This window comes from Callithrix jacchus, chromosome 7 (genome assembly GCF_049354715.1).
Source record: "Callithrix jacchus isolate 240 chromosome 7, calJac240_pri, whole genome shotgun sequence".
Lineage (NCBI taxonomy): Eukaryota > Metazoa > Chordata > Mammalia > Primates > Cebidae > Callithrix > Callithrix jacchus.
The window spans coordinates 109775447-109794377 of NC_133508.1; the positions used below are offsets into that span (position 1 = coordinate 109775447).

The 18931-nt window shown below is 32.6% G+C and overlaps 1 long non-coding RNA gene across 1 annotated transcript in view; it reads left to right on the forward strand.

Moving 5' to 3' along the window:
- The window catches only part of LOC103794507 (uncharacterized), a 215264-nt gene that overhangs the window by 170695 nt on the left and 25638 nt on the right, over positions 1 to 18931 (forward strand). Inside the window, exon 3 of the long non-coding RNA XR_013520179.1 lies at positions 4312 to 4421. This is a non-coding gene — a long non-coding RNA (uncharacterized LOC103794507). The remainder of the gene's footprint in view (positions 1 to 4311; positions 4422 to 18931) is intronic.

Consider the following 18931-nt stretch of genomic DNA (forward strand, 5'->3'; position numbering starts at 1 on the left):
TAAACAAGAAAGAAATAGAAACCATGAAGAGACTAATAATGATAATGGGGATAGGTATTGATATTGAATCAATAATAAAAATTCTCCCAACAAAGAAAAAGGCCAGAACCAGATGTCTTTACCACTGAATACTATCAAAGTTTAAAATATCATTAATATAATTTTTCTCAAACTTTTTCGAAAAACTAAAGAGAAGTTAATACTTCCAAATTCATGCTACAAGACTGCATTACTCTGATGCCAAAACCAGACAAGGACACAGCAGCAACAACAACAAAAAACTACAGACCAATATCTCTGAACATAGACACAAAAATCCTCAGCACAATGCTAGCAAACTGAATCCAAGAATGCATCAAAAATGTACTACATTATGGTCCCATAGCATTTATCACAGGAATTCAAAGACAGTTTGACCTAAGCAAATCAATACATGAGATACACCAATGAAAGGAAGAACAAATACCATATAATTACCTCAATCGATGCAAAACCCATTTGATAAAATTAAACACCACTTCATGAGAAAACTCTCAACAACTTAGGCATAGAACAAACACATCTCAACATTATTACGACCATATACGACAAACAAACAGCTAACATGCTGAATGACAAAAAGCTAAAAAGTGAAACACAACAAGGATGCCAACTTTTAACATTCATATTCAACATAGTACTAGAAGTCCTATCCAGAACCAGCAGGCAAGAGAAAGAATTGAATAGTATCATATTGGAAGAGGAAAAGTCAAATTATCCTTTTTGTAAATGACATCATATTTGAGGAAAACATAGACTACACCACAAAAAAAAAAAAAAACTCTTGAAACTAACAAGTAAAATCTCAGGATACAAAATCAATATCCAAAAATTCTGGTACTTCTATACCAATAACAAATTAGCTAAGAGAGAAATTAAGAAAGCAATCTCATTTACAATAGCTACAGAAACATAGAAAATATCTAGTAATAAATTTAGACAAAAAGGTGAAAGCTCTCTTCAATAAAATCTACAAAACACTAATGAAGAAAATTAAAGGACACAGATAAATAGAAATACATTTCTTGCTTATTGTCCAAAATAATATCATTAAAATGACCATACAATCCAAAGCAATCTATAGATTCAATACAACTCTATCAATATTCCAATGACATTCTTCACAGAAATAAAATAAAAAAACGATCCTGAAATTCGTATGAAACCCCCCAACAACCCAAGTAGCCAAAGTAACACTCAGCAAAATGAACAAAGCTGGAGGCATGACAAAACCAAACTTCAAAATGCACTACAAAGATACAGTAACCAAAGTAGCATGGTATTGTAATAAAAACAAACACATAAACCAGTGGACTGTATAGATAACCCGGAAAAAAATCCATGTATTTAAAGCCAACTGATTTTCAATCAACAGGCAAAGAGCTTACATTTGGAATAGGACATCCTGTTTAATAAATGGTACTGGGAAAATTGGATATCCACATACAGAAGGATGAAAACAGTTCCCTACCTCTCACAGAATATAAAAATCTACTAACAATGGATTAAACACTGAAATATAAAATTCAGAACTATAAAATTACAAGATGATATCATAGTGTAAATACCTCAAAACATTAGGCTAGAGATTTTATGGCTAAGACCTCAAAATCACAGGCAACAGAAATAAAAAGAGACAAATGAGACCATTTTAAAATATAAATCCATTTTAAGTCAATTTTTGTATATGATGAGAGATAGAGATCTACATTTTTTCTTCTGCATATAGCTATCCAGTTTTCCCAGCACTATTTGTTGAAGAGGGTGCCATTTCCCCAGTGAACATTCTTGCAGACAGGCTTAGCCAATCACTGTATTGTCTCTTACAGCTCTACTTCACATCAGGATTACTACATTTTAATCTCTGGTCCTGGCAAGGCTTTTTCTTTTCACCTGTCTAAATGCTTTTAATTCATTAATTGCCATCTATTTCATGCACCATTCCTAGTGTTTCTATACCTCACTGACGATTTTTTCAAACTCTCATAACACTGTATTTATTTTTTAAATTTAGGAATTGCATAGAAACTTTCTCATTTGCTTTCATATGTGTGTGTGTGTGTGTGTGTGTATGTATGTGTATATATGCATACACATATATATAAATATGGAAAAATGTATGTGTATATGTGTATGTATATATATATATATATATATATATATACACACAACCCATGACAAGGATATATGTTTGTTGAAAAACAGACTTGATTTTATTTTTCTCTATTCTTTCATGTATTTCCAGTTAGCATGTTAGATACCGAGTTGATCTTCTTGGTATATGCATATGTATACATGGGTGCACATGGACATAGAGATGAAAATAATAATCACTTGGTAATGCAAAATGGGGGTGGTTGAGCGGAGTGCAGGTTGAAAAATTACCAGGTACAGTGTCCTATATTTGAGTGATGGTATACTAGAAAAGCCAACCCCATCATTACATACGAAATACCCATGTCCCATACAAGTACATGCACCCCCCAAATGTAAAATAAAACTTAATATAAGTATCATTTCTATATTTACCAAAATGTATGACTTAAATCAGTGCATTAAAACTATTTTTACTTGTCTAAACTTACTTGATCAATATACACAGGCATTAAAATTTTTATTAAAAATTTTATGTCCATTGAGTCAATTAATTCACTAGGTAAGAATGTCTTGATTAGCATTCATAGCCTTCCATTCAAATGGCTTCTTGCCCAGCAAAACAGGAGAAAGACTGAGACTCAAATTAAGAAAGAATTCATATTCTGATAAAGCTTTTCCTATTTTATATATTTTGATGCACTTTAGAAGAGTGAATCTCAAGTCTACTCTAAAGTGGTTAATTTTAAGATGGATATATGAAGCCAGCTCTAAAATAGAATTATGGCAATGAAATAATAAGGCAGTTATATATTGGCTGTGTACATATGCCTACATGTTCTTCAAAAAAGTATTTCTTCTAAAAAGTAGCCACTTAAAGAAATTTTTAGCTGTCTACAGTAACTTTGTTGACAAAGTGGAGCTGCTAGAAAGATATAAGCATAGCCATTATAAGAAGCTGATGATTAATAACAACTTCTGATGAATACATAGTAGCTATTTATTGTAGTGGTAGCAGATGATTATATACTAAGCATATTGTAGAATGTTTCAGTATAAATTAGATGAATGGTTTTCTTGTTAAGAATTTTACAGGGCAAATAACATTGACTGTATTTATATATAGAGAGGCCAATAAAACATATTTTTTGTTATTCAAACCAAAAGCTAAAAAGATATTTTAAGCACACTGCATTTTTAGATGAACATGAAAATTTGGGGTCAAATCTCCTTTCATTAAGGCACCAGTAGACTTAACTTTTATGGCATGATATACTTCTGTCATAAACAACAGAACTCATGAAATCTCTATATACATATTTAATAGGTCAAGCATATGCTATACAAACCAACAAAATGCCTTTCCATTTTCATTTTTTTAAAGTGATAATCTATTCTTATCCTCCAAAGAAAGTTTACTTAATAAAAACTTACAACATACCAGCCTGACCAACGTGGTGAAACCCTGTCTGTATTAAAAATACAAAAATTATCCAGGTTGGTGGTGCTTGCTTGTAATGCCAACTACTCTGGAGGCTGAGGCACAAGAGCCACTTGAACACTAGAGGCAGAGGTTGCAGAGAGCCAAGATCACCCTACTGCCCTCCAGCTGGTGACAAAGTGAGACTCTGTCTCAAAAATAAACCAACCAACAAACAACAACATAAAAATAACTTCTGACATACATGGAGTGATATATGCAACCGCAAGCACTGATGTTTTCTTATAGGCAAAATAACAAATGTTTTTCATTTGTTTTGACAAATAAAGGCAAGTGCTTTACAGATAACTATCTTTGTAAAGAGAAAAATAAAAGCACTGAGAGATTTGATTAAAATGTATTAACTCTTCTTTAGTTTCTTTTTTTTTTTTTCACTTTCCTTAAACTAATAACCAATGTATCCAAATAGAGAAGAGAAATACTTCCTAAGCGGAGGGTCAAATTCCAGCACTATGTAGAAATGATACAGAAATTTTATTATGTTTACAAACCAAACAGAAAATTCATCTACTGCTTAATATCATTCTTGCAGAATTGCATGGAACCTAATTGTTGTAACAGTAGGTAGGCTGTGTACTTCTTTTCATTCTCACTAATGAACAATATTTAAATTGCCGAAATAGCTCTTGTCATTTTCCTATTTATTTCTAACCTACTTTTTTTCTTATTATCATTAGAACACATATTGTTTAATTGAGTCTACTTTACTACTTGGTTCACCTTTGCCTTATGAGTTTCTTGGAAGGAGAAAACACTGTATTTTTGAGCAGATGCTTCATTATTGGAGGTGAGTATCTCAGTTACATTGCCATTTCACCTTTTTCCTCATGTCTGGCAATTGTTGTGGGCTGTTAAACAGCTTTAATAGAGGCTGAGACTAGCCTCTTGCTCTAAGGGTATGAACACTTTTTTGTTGGTCTCACTATCTTTATGGTCCGTTAAGTACAATGTAGAGTCTCTTTACTGCAGCTAGTGGACCCCAGAAGAACCTGACAGTTAAATGAAAGTTGTCAGTCTCCCTTCTGTTTTAGCTAGATTGGGTAATAAAAGGGCAGAACCTGGAAGTGAAAACCAAAACTGAGATGATGTGCCAAACAAATAAAATAAATGTAATGAATTCTTGCAAAATGCAGCAGAAGAAGGCAGGAGTATTTAACTGTTTAGACAAATAAAGGCCAGTGGTGATAAACTACAGTTGTAGTTTATTCTACATGAAAAATATAAGAAATTGGATATTATTAATATTTATCAATTCTTACTCAAAAGAAAAGAAGACCTGTACTTAGACTTAATTGACTTTTCACTTTTTTAAAGTTCCAGTGATTAATCATCATTGTGCTTGGCTTCAATTAGGAAGGATTTTCTTGCTTCTTTTAGTGTTTCTGAATAAAACATAAAAATTTGTTTTAAAAATTACCTTGCAAAAATTTTATAAAGAATGTATAAGTGTCCATATAGGATTCTTGTTCCTATATTCTAAAATTTAGGATTTTACACTACTGTTAAGAAAAGTCCTCTGAAACCTCTATTCCCAAATTATAATAAATTACACAACTTGACCTTTGTTTTTTGAGAAGGATCCAGATTTCATAATTTACTTTGTAAGCTTTGAAGCTTGAAGTGGATACTATCTAATATTTGCATTGCTAGAGGAAGAAAGGGGATGAAACAGAATTGATATTAATGTCACTACAACTTTAGGGGGGAGAAAAAAATAGAAGAAACTGAAACAAAGTGGTTAGAGGGTTAGAAAACAAAGAAGGTGAAGGTAGCAAGTGATCAGCAAGAGAGAAGTTTTGAATAAGATTTGTCAATATTTTTAGTGTTCAAGGTGGTCAAAATGATAAGGAGTTCTAAAAGGACATTTGATTATTAATGCATTAATTAAGATATACCTATATCTCATAAGAAAAGTCATATAAACTAACAAAAGAGGTCATATAACCTGTATATTCTGTTGGAATTCACAAAATGCTCAGTAAAAATACCAGTTCGGGAACTTCTGTTGGCATATAAAGAATTAATATATGCCACAAAAGAGTAATTAATCAATATGCCTAAGAGTTCTAAGATTTTCAGTGAATGGAAACAAAGTGTGCATAGCAATAGGAAAAAAAGAAGTCAATGAACCAAAGCATAAAATGTTTGAGGTCACCATGTAAATGTCACATTCTAATTTGTTATATTGTCATAGAGCTGGGAAGACAAATTTGATGAGTTATTTGAAAATAAATCAGAGACTTTTTCTATAGGTAAAAATAAATTCTATACTCCGTACTGAAGGAGTACATCTCTCCAGTTTTCATCTTCTGTAGCTGAAATTCTGTGTTAATAAGAAAATCTACAAAATGACCTGGGTGTTAGTAGAGTTAAAGGATTAAAAAATTACAGGGAAGGAACTCATTGAAATGGGGAACTGTTATTCATATTTAAAAAGAAAGGAACATATATTTTGGGCTATATCTACTTAAGCAATTAAAACATAAATTATTAAAACATTTAAAATGACAGTAAATTGATGATAAGAAGTGTTATTTTGAGATAGTTCAACCTTATAAATGACTTCCTGGAAAACATCTACAGTAAGACCTGCATATTATTATATTATATATATATATTATATATAATATATTAGTATATATACACTTATTATATATATTATATTAGTATATATACACTAAATTATACAAAGTCAGATGAAGCATAAAGGAAGACGTATGATTTGTCAGATAAATGGTAAATACCTATAAGAAAGCATGATGGTTAAAAAAATTTATCTCAAAGAAAATTGTTCATGGAATATCATAAGGTGGTTTGAACTATTAACTTCTATAAAGCCTTTATAGTTATATCTATATCTTGTACTGACTTTAAATGTTATGTCCTCAAACCATCCTAGTACAGACTGTACACACACACACATATATATATGTATATATAAAATACAAAATATCTTGTGTAAAAATAAAAATTCTTGGTATACGTGCCTTCCTAGAATTATGCCAATAAATTTTTTAATATGGTATTTCTTAGATAAGTTTTTAAGCATAAAGGAAAATGCCAAGAATTTTTAAGGAGCAGATTTGCAACTTATAAACAGTAATATGTAATCACAGCTGGGTTATTTTTGCGTTTGTCTAGGAAAGCAATAAACAAATACATAAATCTAACTCATGCAATTTCTAAAGTGAATCAAAATAATTTTACAAATGATATCAAGGGAAGGAATACAATTTTGTGATTAAAGTATAGTACTTTAAATACATTTGAATCAGTTATGAGATTTTTAAATTATCATTTTATTAAGACTTATTCAAGATTTAAGAAAAATTTAGCCAGCTGTGAGTTCTCTTTCAATGTTTTGCTCTCACCTGTAAAACTTGAATTGTTGGGTTTTGGGAAGGTCTGGAGAAAAAGAGAATGGAAAAGGTTCTTCTCCCACAAACTTTGAACATTTTTACTGCCTAGGAGAAGAAAAAATAAAGCAAAGAGAAAGCATTTTTTTGAATCTGTTTATATTTACATTATTCTTTCAGCTCCAAAAAATCATCAAGCCATTAAAAATCTGACGATAATGCCCAATCCTCATTAAGGTTGTTTTTGGTAACATCACTATAATTCTACTTGCTGCTAAAATCCGGGGGCACTACATAGTGTTTGTCATATTCAGAATATCATAATGATTTAAAATTTAATATCCCCCTTTTATGCTATTTATTTACAAATATTATTTATTCCTCCTAAAATTTTTTATTCCTCTGTTTTCATAGCACTACTTTTTCCTTTTATCCTTTTCTAAATACCAGACTTCATGTGTTTTGCAGATTCTTTCTCCTCTGCCCATCTCATAAAATATACTAAATCCCAATCATTATTTGTATTCTTAATAGATATATTTTAATCCAGAGACTAGGTTACAGTCCCAGTCATCTAAACCTGTGGCCAGCTTCACATGACCCATGGAAACGAAAGCTGAACTCTGAATTTTCTTCCTTAATACTTTGCATCTCCCTATCTTCCCTTCTCAGGAAATGGCACCATCAATCATCTGGTTGTTTATGTGAATCTTGGCAATAATCCTTTCTCCCTTTGTATTTTTCCCATTTTTAATTTGTCTGTGGGCCTTAAACTGTAGAATATTCTCTCTTAATATATATCAAATCAACAAATTTACTTCCTTCTGTTTCCCCTTATTCCAAATGTTCATCTTCTCTAATCTTTATTACTGTAATACTCTTTCAGTTGATCTGTACTTCTACTTTTCCCCCTCCAATCCACTCTCCATGTATTAGTCAGATTCATCAACAAATGAAATCACATCATGCTACTCCTAATACTGCAAAGAAAAATAAGTAAGAGACATAGGGAGAATAAATGGAAAAATCAGTACTCCATATATTTGTTTTTATTTCTGCTTGCACATTTGCCAATATTATCCCCCCAAATTATTCACTTTCCTTCAAAATCTTGCTATACACAGGAAATAACAATCAATATATGTTAATGTTTTTGCTTTTTCCTGAAGCTTTGAGGCACTTTGTCTGACTTTGAAGCAATTCCAATTTACATTCCAAATGTTTTGCTAGAAAATAAAAGTGATACTCAGTTTCCTAATCAGCTATATCTGTTTCCTCACCATTTTCCACTGGGCTTTTAAACCAATGCCACAAACATTATATTTTGTTATAGCAACAACTAAGTTCAAAATTCAATTTTTATGTTAGTAAGAATAACACTAATGTTTGTAACAAACAAACTAAAATAGATAATGACTGAATAATATAAAAGTATTTCTTAATAACATAAAAATCAAAGGAGGGAGTTCCTAGTATGTCATGATTTCATCTACCAGTTGCTTCAGGGACTCAGATCTTTTTTTCATTTTTTGAGAATTGTTCATCCCTGAGAAATTATAATCTGAATCAGATAGCACAACAAGAAAGATATATAGCATCACATCTAATTACACATGAAAAGTTACACATGATTTCAACTCACACTTCACTGGAGTAACTCAGCCCCACGATACCAACCACTGCAAGGGTGTCTTGAATTTGTACAGTCACTCAGTGCCAAAGGAATGGAGAGATAAAAGAAAAAATATAACTAAGGTATTTTTGGTTTTTTTTTGAGATGGAGTCTAGCTCTGTTGCTTAGGCTGGAGTGCAGTGGGGCGATCTCGGTTCGTTGCAATCTCCACCTCCCAGGTTCAAGCAATTCTCCTGCCTCAGCCTCTTGGGTAGCTGAGCTATTACAGGTGTGCACCACCACATCTGGCTAACTGTTTTAATGTTTTTTGTTTGTTTTTGCGCGGGGGCAGAGTTTTGCTCTTGCTGCCCAGGTTTGAGTGCAATGGCGCAATCTCGGATCACAACTTCCGCCTCCTGGGTTCCAGCGATTCACCCTCCTCAGCCTCCGGAGTAGCAGGGATTACAGGCATGTGCCACCACGCCTGGCTTTTTTTTTTTTTTTTTTTTTTTTTTAATTTAAAGCAGAGACGGGGTTTCTCCATGTTGGTCAGGCTGGTCTCAACTTCCAACTTCAGGTGATCTGCCCACCTCAGCCTCCCAAAGTGCTGGGATTACAGGCATGAGCCACTGTGCCTGGCCACTTTTTAAAAAAATTTTCAGTAGAGACGGGTTTTCACCATGTTGGCCGGGCTGGTCTCAAACTCCCGGCCTCAAGTGATCCCACTGCCTTGAGTAAGTATTTGTTTGAAAAGTCTAGTAATCACTGAAACAAGAAAGGTATAATGTAATTTCTAAAAGTTAAAAATTGAATTTTATAATTTACATTCTAATATAGGGAAGACATCCTCCCAGGGGGATTAATATAACAACAAAAAAAAATCAAGAAAGGAGAGAAAGTAAAACATGAGAAGATGAGAAAAATATGAAGCATGAAAATATATACTAAATCTGAATATATCAGTAGTTACAGTAAATCTAACTGTACAAAATTTTCCAATTAAAAGACAAGTTTATATGACTGGATTTAAACACAAATACACAACACACACACACACACACACACACACCCCAATCAAATTATAAGCTGTTAGGAGCAATCACACCTAAAACCTAAAGATACAGAAAAGTTGAAAACAAAGCAAGATAAAAATAATATGAAACTGAAATAGCGAGAGCTGTCATATCTATTTTATTACTAAAAAAAAGGAATATTACAATGAAAGCATATTTACAGATAGTATATTTGAGGGATAAAATGTGTAATTCTATATTTTGCAATTAAAATATATAACCAGACAAAAATATTAGAAACTATAAATATATAACATTTAACATTTGAAGAGTATTATACAGGCTTGACTTGAAGGACATATTTGAAATAATGTACTTCACAAGTGAAGAGTGCCCATTAATTAAAGTCCATATAGATCATTTTAAAAGGATTATATACTGTAACAAAAGGTAATCTCAAATAATTTAAAAAGATTTAAATTATACATATTTTCAATATGATTACATTTTTGATATATAAACATCAAAATATAACTAGAAAATTTTCAGATTTTGGAAATTTTTATTTTGAGATGAAGTTCTCAACTCATGGAGCATTAAAACAATCATAAAGGGAATTAGAAAATACTGTCTACTTATAGTGAAGATATGTGAATACATTTTTAAACTGCATTTAATATAATTTTTAGCCTGGAATGAAATTATTAAAAAATAACCCTGAAAACTTAGTGAGATAAGCATTAAGTTCCTAAAGTAATAATAATAATAAAAGAAGAAGCAACATGATCCTCCAAATATAATGTAATGAATAACATTATTCATAAAATAATAACTTTAAAAGGAAAATTTGTCAAATACAAAAAAATGCACTGAAACGATTCAGCAGCAAATAGTTAGATTTGAAAAGACAAAGAATTGATAAACTTGTGGCAAGACCAGTAATAATAAAGGGAAAATGAAAAAATAATCAATATTTGAAGTTACAAAAGGAAATACTCCACAAATAATACAAAATACAGAGAATAAAACTATATATAAATTTATGCCAATAAAGTAGAAACATCTTTCTAATTTTATTTAAATTGATAATATATTAAAATAAATTTTATTGAAATAAGTCTACCAAGTTTGACACAAGAAGAAATGTAAAATACAAGTAATTCCTATTAATATCGAATAGGAAAAAGGATTAGAATATAAAAAATGTCTAATAAAAGGTGATTATAGAAAGCCTACAACAAATATTTAATGTGGAAATACAGAATCGTTTTTCTTTAAAATAGAGAACAATACAAATGTATTCTTTTACCTATCTCATAAAATAACGTAAGAGAATGTTGTAAGTATTACAAATGAAGAAACAAAATTGTCAATATGTGCAGATGATATGATTGTGTACACAAAAAATTCCTGTACAGGGTCCAGGCATGGTGGCTCACACCTGTAATTCCAGCCCTTTGGGAGGCAGAGGTGGAAGAATTGCTTGAGCCCAAGAGTTTGAGACCAGTTTTCACAACCTAGCAAGACCCCATCTGTACAAAAAAAATTAAAAAAATATTAGCTGGGTGTCGTGGCATTCACCTGTAGACCCAGCTACTGGAGGGCTGAGGCAGTAGGATCACTTGAAGCTGGATGTTGGAGGCTGTAGTGAGCAATGATTGTGCCACAGAACTCCAGTCTGAGCAACCAGAGAGAAACAATGTCTTTATAAAAAAAGAGAGAGATAAGATAAAAAGAAAAAAGAAAGAAAGAAAATGGGAAAGCAGGAAGGAAAAGAATATTCATGTACAAATTATTGCAATTAATGAGATAATTGAGGGAGCCTGGCACAAACTTGGAAACTAATTTAAAAATCACTTGCAATAAAATTAATATCTTAAAAAAGTAATTTATAATGGTTGCAGAAAATCGGATACTTAGAAATAAATCTGATAAAATCTGCACAAGATATTTTTGTAAAAACAATCAAACTATAAATCTTACTCATTTTGCATGCCTGCTTCAAGTGATACAATAGGTTTAGATTGCCTTTAAGTGTGATACCAATTCCAGTTGCCCCTTAATATGTCTGTCCTACCCATCTATCCTGTTTGTCATTGAATTATTTTTCTTAATCACTTTACTCAAGTGGCACTAATAATTTTTAATTCTTTAATTATGCCAAGCAGATTTTCATTTGAACCTTCATACACATGGCATTTACTCTGCCTAAAATGCTGTCCCTTTCCATGGGTGCAACATTTATTCTTTTAAGTATCAGTTAAAATTTCATTTCATTAAGAATTCTTACCTGATTCTCCTTTCGAAATCAGGTAAACTCCCATTATATTTGTTCTATCCTGTACCTGTTTGTTTTATTTTTCTGCATAGTATATATCAGAGCTCGCAGCGCTTATTTATATATTTATTTATGGCTACATCTCTATGACAACATAATTTTCATGAAAGGAGGTTCGATGTTTTATTCATTGCGATCAACCCAATCCTTAGAATGGTTCCTGAAGCCCAGTAAGCATTTGGTAAATACGTTTTGAAAAATATATATATGAGAATAAAGAATAATATACCCTAGGTTTATGAGAGCTTTGTAAAAAGCAATAAGAATATAGTTTTTTTTTCTATTTGGACATCGTTTCTTCTATAGATACTTTCCTTAGAAATGCAGGATTTAATAATTCCTGGATTTTGTGTGCAATGCCATCAAATTCTTAAAACAAACAAAAACATACCTAAACTTATCTCTAATTCTAACCAGATACCTACTCTTACATTTGTTTATTTTTTTAGAGTTTTTCAAATCATATTCCTTGTCTTCATGAAAACAACGTTTATCCAAATCTACTTTCTCAAACTGCAGCCAATCTTTTTAAATGACTGGTTTGGATATGTTACTTCTGCAAAAAACCTCCTCTCTCTGATTCCATTTGCGTTACTTGTGGTATTGTAAATTCAGTCCTCTGGACTATGGCTTACAATGCTCTGCATGGTATAGTTCTTGCTCAACCATCCAGCCTCACCTCTCTATTCTCTTCTGCATAAAGCTCCCAACACTCTGAACTATTTAAAGTTCTGAAAACTATTACCATGCTTTTGCAAATGTTATCCCCATTGCTGGAACATTTCTCTCCTTCTTCACTTCTTACATAGCTGAATTCCACTCATTTTCCAGATTTCTCCTTACAGATCTTTTCCTTCAGAAAGCCTTCCCTGATCCCTAAAACCCGATTAGGTCACCCATCTATATGTAATTGTCCTTTCATAGCACTTGCTGTATTTTAGTTGTCTTTTACTTGTCTATGTCCACCATACGTTGTAGCCATTGGATCTCATTGCAGTATTCTCAGAGCTTAGCATAGACCTTGGTTCACATAGTAGGCAACACATTTTTCCAGAAGGAGGAAAGAAGGAAGGAAGAAAGGAAGGGAGGGAAGGAAGGAGAGGGAAAGGAAGGAAGAAAAGAAGGATGGAACAGTCAAATGAGAAAAAAGAAAGAGAGATCGAGGGAGGAAGGAGGGGAGTGAGAGAAGGAGGCAGGAAGGGAGGGAGGGAGGGAGTGGGGAAGAAACAAATAGGAAAGGAAGAAACATGCTAAGACTTCCTTAAGGCAGTAGTTGAAAAACTTTCTCTAAACGTTTAGAGTATGTAGTGTAGATGTTGTGGGCCACACAGTCTCTGTCCCAACTATTCAACTCTGCCATTATAGCACAAAATGTCATGTTCCAATAAAACTGTATTTACAAAAATATGCAGCAGGATGGATTTGGCCTGAGAGCCCTGGTTTGCTGGCCATGGCATTAGAGGCTTCGTTAACATTACTTTAATTAATTATAGCAATAACTTTTTGAGAACAATGCATCCAAAAAGATAATATAATTTGTCCACAGCCACCGTGGTGATCAAGTCCTAGTTACCTTACTGCCACCGAGAAGAAAGTAGAGAAAATGAGAGTCAGAGTACTATGGAATATCTACTTTTGTTATTTCTTTGTTACAAATTAGAAAGCTGCAGGATAACAGGATTTTTTCAAGTTCTGAAAGATAGTATTTAAGCTTGTTCTTATTGACTGAAGATCTCAAGTTCTTGTTAGCACATGCAGATTTTATTGAACTAAAATATATTATTCCTGAATTTCCTGCTATTTTAAACTGTTGATCTCAAGTTTTCCTAACAATTCAAAAATTCGATTTATCTCCCATTGTTCTTTCTTCTGGTCCTTTTAATTGAAAATACCAAAGAAATTAGTAATTTGACTATTCCAGGAAATCTGGTTACCAGTAAATATTGCTTAACTTTAACATTTTTGCAAAATATAGCCATATTATCTAGCATTTGGGAAGACAAACAAGAAGCAAGAACATACATTTTATCACTCTTATGCATAGATACAGAGATTTTATATTTGTGAGAACAGAATCTAGAGGAAGACTATAAATTTTTAAATTGGATTTATGTATTCATGCCAGTGCATAAAAAGTATGGATATAGGCACTAAATAATAAAGCTAAGCAGTATCAAAATAGAATTTCTGCTAAATCTATTACTATAAATTGTACTCAGTGTCTCTCAGGTTCTATTGACATGACATCCATCAGTTTGTAAAAGTGAAAAGGCGTTGGAACCAACAGCTCTGTAATCCAATATAATGAACAAGTACTCCAAAAATTTATAAGGACCTGGATGTGTTGAACTCGAATCATCAAACTTGTATAACTCTTAGGACTGAATATTCCCTGTTAGTATATTTAAGACTTTTGGACAATTAATTGACTCCAAATTTTGTTTTTCTAATCTATGAAAAAGGAATGGTTACAGGTCGTAAAGTTCACATGCTGTTAGAATAGCAATATCAGCTGAATCCGCTAATTCCATCATTTTCTAGCCATGTTAAAGAAGCTAATTTTTTTATGTTTGTCCATCAGTTTGATTTTGGCTAAAGACCATAGTACATTAATTACAAATGATGTAAGCTGACTGGCAGATGATAACAAAATTTCACATCCTGTGCTGAAGTCTTTGGAGCAAAGCTTTATATACAGAATCAATAGCTTTATCTGTTTTTTAAAAAAGATATTGGCATATGCACATAACACTGCTACCACATTAGCTGGGGGGCGGGAGTGGAGGGGATGAATGTTCACACAAACCAGAAAATAGTTGAGGATGGAGACACTATATTATATTATTTTTGCAACTAATGGGTAAAGCTGGGTTAAGAGTAAAGCCTTTGGTCAAGAGAAAGCAATGTTAATGATGATCTACAGCAAGATTATATAGAAGTAATTGTTTATGCAGACTGACCTAGCCAGTCACAGATAATTGAATAAATTTATTTATATATTATATATCTATAATATATCTATAATATATAGCCAAATAAATATTTAAGTGCAATAAAATTTTACCATATATTCATATAAGTGAGACCTTGATTTTACATTTGCTAGATAATACAGTGTAAAATGCACCTTAGTTCAAAGAGATTCGTTTGTAATCCTGACACTGCTATTAGTTATATGGTTTTATTTATATGGTAAATTGTGATTGAGTACAAGTACTTTGTCTTGAGCGCTGTTAACTAAGAAATTTGAACTAAATAGTATTAATATAATTGTGCATTTAATCAATGCCAAATTTAGCCTTGTTAAACACTCCACATGCATTATCTCTTTTTAATTCTTAAAACAACTGGTATCAGTAGATACCTTAATTACCCCCTTTTATTGTTGAACAAACTGAGGGTTATGGAGCTGAATTTCCTTACCTAATGCCACCCTGCTAATATTAAGGCACAGGCATTCTGACTGCCAACCTCAAACTCTTAACCATTATACTATATTGGCTTAAGGAGCTCATTATTTCAGACATGCTGCCACTTTAACAATTTTTGTCTTCCATGAGAATTTTTGTGGCTACTATCCTAGTTAGGCAGACAAAAGAAAAAAAGTTTCTGATGAAACAAGTTAGCAAGTCCCTCTAGGCTCATATTAATGGGTCACATCAGGTGAAACTTTTACCTAGGTAGCATAGGTGGCTGCAACTGAGATTTGATCCTCTATCTGGCAAAATATTACATAATTTAAATATGTCTTGAAGAGACCTTTTAAAGGTGAGTTATTCACCAAGAGAACATAATTTTTTTTCCTCTTAGTATTCCTCCTTTAGCAAACTGTCACACTCAACTTCACCATTCCTCCAAAACATGAAACTAAGCCCTTTTGAGCAATTTCAAACATTTCCACAAATGAATAGACACAGCAATGTGTCATGAAATCTTGCCAATTTACAATACCTACATTTTTCTCACAATAATATATTTCTTTATTTAAAAGCTATTTTATTGCTTCTTTACAATTTTCAACATGCATTTCTCTTCCCATTATAAAAAGCAGTAATGTGAGGAGAAAGGTGTCAGCTGAAGCACAGACTGCAAGGGTTCCAGTTTCTAGTGAACACATAACAGACCATACTGATCACAATTTTGTAAGGGGAAAATCCTTTGTAAAATTATTTTTTGCATGTGTTTAAATATTATTCACAATGGAAAAATCTTTTCTATAGAAATGCTTTAAAATAATATGGCTGGCTCTTACTGTGCAAATGCTTTTTTTTTTTTTTTTAAAGCCTTTTATAAGAATATATACTCTTCATCGTTTTCCATTTCAGTTCTGTCTTGGTAAAAATGAGCAAAATAGAATATTCAGTATAATTTTAACATTCACATTAGCACGAGAACGATAGCAAGTGGCTTTGAACTGCTTCTCCATCTGGCATTTCAGTTACTGTTTAGATTAATAGGTACAATAGGAATTGAAATTTTCTGGGCCAGAGTTTAATGGGGCTCAGCACTGCTCCTTTCTGAAAGGGCCCATCCACCTGTGGACAAAGCCTTCTGTCTGTTTCCACAGCCCTGACTAAAGTGACTGATGAGATGTGAGTCTGTTTCAAGTTGCAAAAGGGAAGGACTTACATTCCAGTTAACTACGCTGTCTCCTCCTAATACGAATTATGCCAGCTGAGATAATCAATAACTTATCAGGCTGCTGAGAGCCCATTAGCATGTGGTTAAAATGCTAGTGTTCACGGCAGTATTCTTCAATGTGGGAAGTGGCCCTTTGGTATAACACACTTCAATAGTTTAAGCTCAATAATAATAATTCTTGTTTAACAAGATATTAGATTGACTCTTATAAATTAGAAGATTGTTTTCATGATCTGTGTAATCTACTATATTAATAAAAATAGAACTGAAGGCTCTTGGCACAATTCATTTCTCACTTCTACTTACAAGTGGGCTCTGAATATAAGGGATCAGGCTTACCCAATTAATCACCACACTGAACAACATGTCTACCTGAAGAGAATGTAAAACCACTGCTTTTAGAAAGTGTGATTTAAACCATAGGGCTAAATTAAAGAGCTTTGAAAATGCAGAGATGCTTGTCCAGTAACAGCAAAACACTATTACGTGTTTTCCTTTATTTTTGGAAAGTTTTTCCAGAAAAATAATCATTTGGAAGAGGATGGAAACTTATTGCTGTCACATTATAACATGAAAAAGAAAATGGCAGGAATAAACAAAAACAGTCCAGTTGGAAATGTTTAAGATCCAAAGTTTTTCATTTGCATCCTCTAAGTGACAAAGACAAGGTTTTGCATCTGGTGTCTGTATACTAACTGAATTTTTCTCTGTCTACTCCTTAAATGCACTTCTGAATTTGCAGCCTTAAGAAATAACAGCTAAGTGAATGAGCAGGATGCGATATTTCATGTATTATTCCCACTTTGGGATTGTCATATTGCATCTGTGGGATTAAATGTTTTAAGAAGTTGTCAAATTTAATTGGCGAGTTTGCACAGTTCTGGTTTACTGGATACATCATACACTAACATCTTCTTCTTTTATCACTTTATGTTAACTCCATGATTTAAATATTGCCATCTGTGAACAAAGCCTACGGAATTAAGAAAACAGCTTTAGTAAATTAAAATCTTAACTGATGCATAATTTGCAGATTTTAACATTGTTTATATGATGTTTGGTGTATTTGTCTTTCTTTTCTTATGACAGGTATCATATCCTGTACATGTTCAGCACAGCAGAATGCCCTATAAACACTTCAATAGGCTTAAACACTAAAAAAAATGAAGAAGAAAAAATGTATAATATCAACAGCAGACCCACAATCCTTTTAAGAATAAGGGCAAGTGCTTCAAATAAATACTTCAAATAAAGTCTAACTTTCTTCCCTACCTGGGAAGCCTGTACAGTCTAAGACCTAACACTTCATCTCTCATTCCACTCCCTGAATTTTCTTGCAGTCTCACCCATCTCAGCTCTTCTGTTTTTCATGTGTGGTTTCTCTTCAGATCTTGACTTAAATGACACATCCACAAAAGGCACAGAAGCTGTTTCCAAACATCATAAATTGGCCCCCTCCAGTTATTGTTAATCATACCCCCAAAACGTTTTTTCTTCAAACAATTATCAACATTGATAACAATATCTTTAAAACGTTGTTTCTTTATACATTATGTGCTTACCTACAGAATTTGAGTTTCATAAGGACAGAGATCATGATTTTTTGTTTGCTCGGTTTGTTGTTCTTTTTCTGACAGTGCAGATCCAGCATTTGGTAGAATGCTGGCAAGTAGTTGTGGAGGCAGCAGTGATATAAAGAAGATGAGGGGAAGAAAAACTAAAATTATCTAAAAATAAAAATACCACTTTTAATAGCTAAATGGCTAGCATGTTATGAGCTCTGTATCAACCAGGTACTGTGCAAGGGTATTTGCATTATGTTATTTAGTTGAAAACAATTCTTGGAGGTAGATGTAACTAAGGTTGGTAGAAGAGAACTTGAGGCTTAGAGAGTCAAGATACTTATGTAGGGTCACAAAATTAATCAAGTTGGTGTCAGGATTCACACTTTGGCCAGCCTATCTTAGAACTCATGTGAAAGTGATTGTTAAATAAATGAATCGTTGTTAAATGGATGTGCGAATAAAGGAGGGAAGTAAAAAGGAAGGAAAGAAAGAAGGGAGGAAGGGAAAGTAAGAAGGAAAGAAAGACATGCTGCCCATAGTAATGGATAACTTGGCAAACCATGTTATGAAATGAATTCAGACCAAATACCTAATGACTTGAATAATTTATATGTTTAAACTGTGAGTTCAAGAATGAGAGATTGAAAGACTTGCCAAATCGTTTTCAGGTGAAAATAATACTCTTAACTAATACAGCTGTTTTCACTCCCAATGACTATTATAGATAAATTCTGAGAATCAACATTGTGAATGAGGCTGCACTGTGCCTAAC